This window comes from Garra rufa, chromosome 11, assembly GCF_049309525.1.
Source record: "Garra rufa chromosome 11, GarRuf1.0, whole genome shotgun sequence".
Taxonomy (NCBI): domain Eukaryota; kingdom Metazoa; phylum Chordata; class Actinopteri; order Cypriniformes; family Cyprinidae; genus Garra; species Garra rufa.
In genome coordinates, this window is record NC_133371.1 from 21,027,686 (window position 1) to 21,036,215 (window position 8,530).

Here is an 8,530-nt window from a genome sequence, read left to right on the forward strand (position 1 = left end):
AATTTCAGGAATATGGATCAAAACAGTCCGAAAATATGCTCAAAATGTCCAGAAATCTTTTCAAAGTGGAAATTAACCAATGACTTTAACCCTTGGAAAAACACATGCATCATTTTCAATGTCCACAGAAAAAATATGCTAATTTCTGTGCAAAAGGTGCACAATAAAGTGATGAGAAACAAATGTAATGTAGCTGGCATTTACGTTCATGCACACTGCACGACAGACAAAAATGAGTTATTCATTGATGTATACTGTATGATAATCGAACAGCAAAAATAAAATAATAAAAACAATTACCAACAATAATGTGCTAACCCTTGTCTTGTGCGTTATCTTCAGACAGAGCACGTATTTCATGAAGTACACATCAGAACATAATGCAGAACTGTGTGTCCAAACTGTTGTTTAGTCCAGCAGCCAATGCCAAGTGTAACAGAGTAGTCTGGACGGTGTAAAAGATGTTCTGACTCATCATTCCCATATTCAGTTTTGTGTTGTGTTCAGTTTTATTAACTGTTCATTCAATTGTTTTCTAATTCAGTTACAATTATATTAATAAGTCTTCTATTCATCTCTCACCACGTGTAATCCACGTTGTGAGATTTGAGTCACTTAGACTTTTTATCGTGTAACTTATATTTAGGCCACTTTGCCATCGCAATTACTTAAAATGAATAAATGAGCTACATATTCAGAATCTTGCCCGTTATAGCGGCAAAACCCCGTTACTCACAAGTCATCACATCTCACTAACGTTAAAGACGTAAATTGATTGACAGGAGTAGTTCTAACATACACTATGTCTCAAATTATGATTTATGGCCCTGATTTATGGCTAGATTTATGGTCTGATTTATGGTACTTGTCAGCAATGATGGACAGGTTGACTCATGTCAAATATGTGTAGGGTTAAATATATGGCAGGATTTATGGGGTTCTGGGGTCTCTGCCACTCTGACATCCATGTCACCAGGGGTCCTGTTACCCCTGACAGACAGGACATGACATGACAGTGGGGTATGTAAATCAAAAGATCTAAGTACAGACATCTAGGTTTGACTTTAATTAGTTTTACAAGTGAATTTGCAATGTTTTATCTGACCATCTGATCCCCTGGTGTTTTATGGTTGCTCCTTTTTGATCACACTGTGTGTGTGTGTGTGTGTGTGTGTGTGTGTGTGTGTGTGTGTGTGTGTGTGTGTGTGTGTGTGTGTGTGTGTACCTGGTATTCATCACGTTGTGGGGACCAAATGTCCCCACAAGGATAGGAATACCAGTAGATTTTGACCTTGTGGGGACATTTCTCAGGTCCCCATGAAGAAACAGGCTTATAAATCATGCACAATGAGTTTTTTTGATGAAGTAAAAGTGTGCACAATCTCCTGTGAGGGCTAGGTTTAGGTGTAGGGTAGGTGTAGGGCGATAGAAAGTACGGTTTGTACAGTATAAAAACCATTACGCCTATGGAATGTCCCCATAAAACATGTAAACCCAACATGTGTGTGTGTGTGTGTGTGTGTGTGTGTGTGTGTGTGTGTGTGTGTGTGTGTTGACACCTCAACAGAACGAGTTTTGTTTGATCAGTATGGTATATGTTAATGCAAACAGTCTACCTATCAGCCCATCTACATCCAGCCTGGATAAGGAGTTTGTTCTTAGCAGGATTGGTGCCTAGACACCAAAGTCCATAGCTTCTCTCCTACCTGTTTTCTACCACAATATAGTTGGTGTCTGATATGTTTTTAATTTGTTTTGTTAATGGGAATGTGCTTTGTTTGATGGTTAAAAGACATCCAAACACATGTCCATGTCAAGACTTCACTGTTTTGATTGCATATGCCAATGCTGAAATGCTTTTGCAATACTAATGCACAAATATTTTCCATGCCAATTCCCCAAAAAACTGAAAAAGAATGAAAAAAATTCATCCAACATTCTTTAAAGTGTAAGCATGTTAAAGTTCCCAACCTTTCGTGCATTCAAGAGACCAAAACACCAAGAAGGAGAATATAGCAAGAAAATACATGTTTATAATGGATATAGAATTTGGAAAAATCAGTTTTGGACAACTGTGAAAGTTTTTAAATGTAGATTTGTAAATTATATTTTTATTACACCACTAGATTTAGTCATCTTGTTCAGTTAGCAGATGGCACAATTCACATCTCGTTGGTTTAGCTGTATTTGTTTTAAGAATCCTCTGTAAGTTCATGCTAATCCTTGTCCATGTCTAAATGTTAAAAACTAAGGCTAAATGTTGAAAACGTCACAGTTTTGATTGCATATGTCAATGCTGAAATGCAATACTAATGCACAAATATTTTCCGTGCCAATACCCAAAAACTGAAAAAGAATTAAAAAAAAATTCATCAAGACCATTACCCATCACACATTCTATATCCTTTTGAAAAGGTGTTGTGTTTGGGTACGTTCTTGCTACATCATCTGTATGTGTGTATGCTAACACCTCTGTAGGATCAGTGCAACCTAATTTGTAAGCTAATAGTCTTAAGTAAAAAATATTCAAGCCATCACTATCCAAACCATCATCCCTATCCATTACTTCTAACAGTCAAGGTTTTGGTCTAACTGACGATGGATGAGAGTATGCCAAATGTTCTAGTTTTAATGGCTTTACAACATCCATCTCATATACATATGCACAGAATCATGCTTTAAACAAAGAATCAACAGTATGGGTGATTCTGTGGAACATGGGTAATGTTTTTATAATGTACAAACTGTAATTTCTATCGCCCCTACCACCAATACTGCAGCTAAGCCTACCCCTCACAGAAAACTACCAGCAATTTTTTATTTTATAAAGACAAAACTGTTATCATAATCGTGTTGTTTACTTTCTGTTGTTAGTTAAGAAATATTTTTCATTTTAATCTAAACCGTAGATAGTATGTGTACTGCAACAGAACAAATATACACTCCACTTAAAACTTCTCAGTAAAATAATTACGCCCACAAGTTTTAAACATCTTTAAATGGTTAAACATATTTGTGTCACGAAAGCATGGTGCATTGTCAGTTGTCTTTAAATTTAACTTTTGTTTTGTTCTCTAATTTCTTTAAAAATAGCCCAATGAACAGCATTGTTTTTTTTTTCAGATCATTAATGCACCCTAGTGCCTTTCTCACATGAGTGGAAAACACTTTGGACGTGTTTGTGACAAACACATTTTTAATTCACAATTTTTTTTTTATGTATGACTAAACTTTTCTCATTTGACAGACCTACATTTCAGTTTATTTACCTGAGGTGCTTAACAACCACAGGGGATACATGTTGTTTTGTAATGTTCATGGAACCTATATTGGCGTAAATTTTCTTACCTAGAACACAAAACGTATACATTTTGATTATTTGACTATGTTGTAGGTGTCAAGTCGTTTAAACGGTTTAAGGCTAAAAGATTAAGGCACCAACATCTGTGATTTAGAAATTGAAAGAGATATAACTATTATCATCATTTCCTTTTCACTCTAATAAACTGGTAATGAATTTTCTATGCAAGTGACACAAGTTCTCCTACTATGTTTGTAAATAGCAATTTTAAAACCTTTGTGAGTATTTTTGGATGTCAACAGATTTTGCCAGGGATGTCTAGCATCTAAGAATCACAATGTCTTGTAAATGACATTTTTCTTACACCACTAGGTTTTAGTCATATTATCAAGATTTTGTTTGTTGGACTATTTATTTATTATTTTTTAGGTGAGGACAGCTCTTTGTGAAGTTGTCATCACAATACAAATACATTTAAATTAAGAAATTAAGTAACAGTGTTTCTCTTTGAGATATTTCTTTTAGTGCAACTTTGTGTCTGTCCACGATATGCAATCACATGAAGCATCAACATGAAAATTAAGTTTTGCTGTTTTACCCAACTGAAACAAATCAAACGATTGCACTGAAAGCTGCACATTCTTTAAAGTGTAAGCATGTTAAAGTTTCCACAATCTTGTAAAGAGTAAAGATTAGTTCATCCCAACCTTTTGTGTATTCAAGAGACCAAAACACCAAGAAAGAGAATATAGCAAGGAAATAAATGTTTATAATGTATATAGAATTTGGAAAAAAAATCAGTTTTTGACAACTGTGGAAGTTTTTAAATGTGGATTTGTAAATTATATTTTTATTACACCATTAGATTTAGTCATCTTGTTCAGTTAGCTGTTAGCAGATGACACAATTCACATCTCATTGGTACAGCTGTACTTGTTTTAAGAATCCTCTGTAAATTCATGCTAATCCATACATGGGAAAGAGAGCAGGACGAGCACATACCTATTCATTTAAGAAAATCATTAAACAGTTGACTAAACTTTTTTATTTTTTATTTTGACAAACATCCATTTCAATTTATTTACCCGAGGTGTTTATCCAGAGAATCTTTTCAACACATCCCGCTCGACATTAAAAAAATGAAAGAATGTTTTAGAGTTACTATCGTCATGTTTGTTTCTCTACTTCTGTCATATTTGTTAGATGGACTACTCTTGTAATACAATCACATTTGGGAACTATGATGTTCCACACTTTTGTAAAGGTTATAGAAAAAATTAAAACATGATCTTTACTTAGGAATTATCTGTGCACAACACTGACTAAAAATCACTGAATTACGAAATGCAAAAGTATGTACGGAATTCGACAAAAGAGAATTTTAGCTGTAATGAGCACGTAAGACAGAAATCCTTTCTTCTGCTCTTGTGAATTTGTGATTTGTAAATGCTATTTTCCATTAGAGATAATCGATGAGTCTGTTTCCATTTAGTTTTTTGAATAGTTTTCAGGTGATGAATTCTGTCTGATTTTGGTCAAACATGCAGTACATGTTCACAGGAATTTATGAACAACTACAACATAAAAAATAAAATGATAGTCCTTCTAGATGAGAGTGTGATATACTAAAAACTAAAAAGTGTGATATCCTTTTTGTAGTTTTTTCCAGTCCGACTACCCAAGTCACAAAGACACATAACAGGCCCTACCTCAACTTGAAAATGGGGGTCTTGCTATTTTTCTGTTATGACTGTTACACTTAACCCCATCTATTACACTTAAAGTTAGTCATTAAACGTCAAGATTGCCACAGAAACTATTTGCTTTGTCTGTGTCTCTAAAGATTATTCCAGTGAATAATTCACAGATGACATGCCGTTAATTCATTGAAAGGTGGATGTTTTTAGATGGTCTGCACCATCGCATCGACACAGTTTAGGTATTCATCTGAGCAAATGGTTTGATCTGAGAAAAACACACTACTGCAACTGCGTGTTGTCATGATTGTCTTCATATTGTTTGACATTTATTAAAACAATGCGGCATGAAATTACTGTCCTCATCAGCACAGTCGTGAAACTGAAAATATCAGCTCTGCTCCATCTCAGAATGTTTAACGATTTTTTTTCATAAACCTAACAGACCTTTGTCTAATCTATGAACTTATGTCTAAAATAAATGTGTTTACCTTATGTGCAGTTACAAAAGTTTTATTAGTAGGCCTATGTTCTTTTTTCGCGTGAGGTCATCCACGACTAAATGAGAATGACAGGCTTTCACTTCATGTAACTGTATACGCAAACCTCATCTGCATCCAGTATTGATTTCAGTTCAAAGAAGGCTGTAAAAAAAAAAAATCTGCGTTGTTTCTCCTGTTGATCTTTAGTCAAAAAATCTGCAAAATTCAAACATTTCACTAAAAATAAAAATAAATGTGGGGGGAATATAATATTATGAAATAAATGGTTTTCTCTAATACACCCTGGCCATAATTATTGGCACTCTTGTATTCAAAACTTTCTGCAACTTTCATTTGCATGAAAAACAGCTCTGATTTTTTCCCCCTTCATGCCTGATGAGGTTTGAGAATATATGGCAAGTGATTTTAGACTATTCCTCCATACAGAATTTCTCCAGATCCTTCAAATGTTGGTGCTCACTCTTCTTCAGTTTATCCCACTCATTTTCCATAGGATTCAGGTCAGGGAATTGGGATGGTTATGGCAGAATCTTGATTTTGTGTTCAGGGACCAGTTTTTGTGTTGATTTTGATGTTTGTTTTGAATCAATGTGGTGATGGAAGATCTAACCATGACCCATTATAATATTTCTAACTGAGCAAGTTAGTTTTACCTTTTTTTTATCTGTTGGTATTTGATATAAAACATGATGGCATTTATCTGAACAAGATGTCTAGGACCTTTGGTGTAAAATTAGGTCCACAAAAAAGAACATCTGGTGATATATTTAAATGTGGACATGGGACACTTTTTTTATCCCTGTGTGCACCAAACCTTTAATGTGTTCTAGCTCCAAAAAAAAAAAAAAAATCCTCAATTCATATGGCAATAAAAGCCAGTCCTGGCTGAAGTTCCAGTATGGTAAATTAATATGGTGGAGTTTGTTTTTGCATGAGAGCAGATGATTTGTTTCTTGAACAGTGTCTGAAATGACTTGTTGTGATGGAGGTGCAGTTTTCCTTTATATTTTTTTATGACACTAAAATTCAACTGATTTCTGCAATTTTCCATCTGTGATCTTTGAAGAGTATTTGGCCACTTAAATTGTTCTCTTTGCTGCACATTAAGACAATATTGACACACATCATGTTTCAAGCTGTTTTTTAACATCTCCAGTCCATTAAAACTTCTTAATTATTTCCCTGATGTTGGAAATGAGAATATTTAATGTTTTAAGTATTTTCTTAAAGCCACTTTGTATTGTGTAAAGATCAACAATTTTTTGCTGTACATCAGAAGTATATTCTTTGGTTTTACCCATTCTGATGAATGATTAGGTTGGTTTGGGCTTTGTGTTACTAATATTTATTCATCTGTGCACCAAGACATCATGACTGGACAACATCATGTTTCCAGTCACTTTGGTGTGCTAAGAAATTGGAAATTTCAATGGAAATATATTTAGGAGATAATTTACTCATAAGAATTTCTAAGGGTGCCAATAATTGTGGCCAGGGTGTATTTGAGAAAAACATTTTTTCATTAAGTTTTATTCCACCTCACTTCAAATTGTTTCACTTTAATAAAATGTTTGAATTTTGCAGAATTTTTGACTAAAAGAGCTACAGGAGAAACAATGCAGATTTTTTTACAGCCTTCTTTGCCCATATTTACCAAGGGTGCCAACAATTTTGTCCATGACTGTATATAGGGGAAAACAGAAAAAAGCCATGCACATTATATACTATAAAGGTCCTTGGCACCCTGGACAAATGAAGACTTCCTCTATACTGGGCCTACTCATGCAGTCCCAGTGGTACCAACCACTGCAGCTGTCGCATTCAATCTGAGAGAGATTAAGATCATAGATTAATAAACACTTAAATAGCAGTTTCAAATAGAGCAATGAAATCATGCCCCCAGTTAAACATACCCAAGTGTCCACTTTGTTATCTGTATAAGGATATTTATTGCCGCAGGCCATGCATTAGTCACTCAGGTATTCTATGGGAGGGAGAGGCAAAATATTAATAAAAAAAAAATAATAATAATAAAAAATAAAAAAAATTGTCTCTTGATGTTGATTGGTAGGCTCATACACAAGTAGAAGTGTACACATGAGATTGCACTCACCCATTTTTTAATGTCCAAAGACATGCCTGGCCAATAAAACCTTCTGCTCACTGAATCCAAGGTTTTATGAATGCCACAGTGAGCCCCTATTGCACTACTGTGCAATTCCGTAAAAAATTCTTTACTGAGATGATTTCACTTCTGACATTGGTTTATTAGATATCTGTCCACCCCAGTTTTTTGCTTCTAATGATGAGCATTTGCATATTATAGTGGAGTAAGAAAATGTTTATAGAGCTTTATGTGACCATTTTGACACACTTCACATTCTTATAATTTGACAATAGCAAATTGATTAACAAGTGGGTGTGTAAATCTGTCATCTGATGATGTTGGTGTTCCTAGTCCTTTTGCTTGCTTTATTGTGCTCCATACACACTGTGGGAGCATACGGCAATCTTTTGTTTGTATGTTACACAGGACCCTCATTCTAAGTAAAACCCATGAGTATAAAGACATTACCCACTAAATAAACATTTGGTTGGTTTACTCTTTAATCCAAAAAAAATAAAATAAAAAAATCCTTTGGAATATCACATTTCCAAATTATTACAGATACACAGTTCAACACATGGTCAAAGAGCAGATGGCACAGAATAGGTTACAAAAACTTTATTAGGCCACTCATGGGTTTGAGGACATTATAGTAGTCATTGCCAGAGGGACCCATTTTAAACCTTCTGCTCATATCATTCAGGTGATCTGGAATTGTTGGTTTCACTTATATTTTATTTTATCTGGTAACGTGACAAAAAAAAAAAAATAATAACATAAATTAAATTTTTCTGCAGTGTATGACAATCACAACAAGAGATGGTGAATGTTGGACAATGTTTAATAGTCACAATCTGCATAACTTTTGGTTTGATCACATGTTAACAAGACTTAAACAATCACATTAGGTTAGTTTATAAAC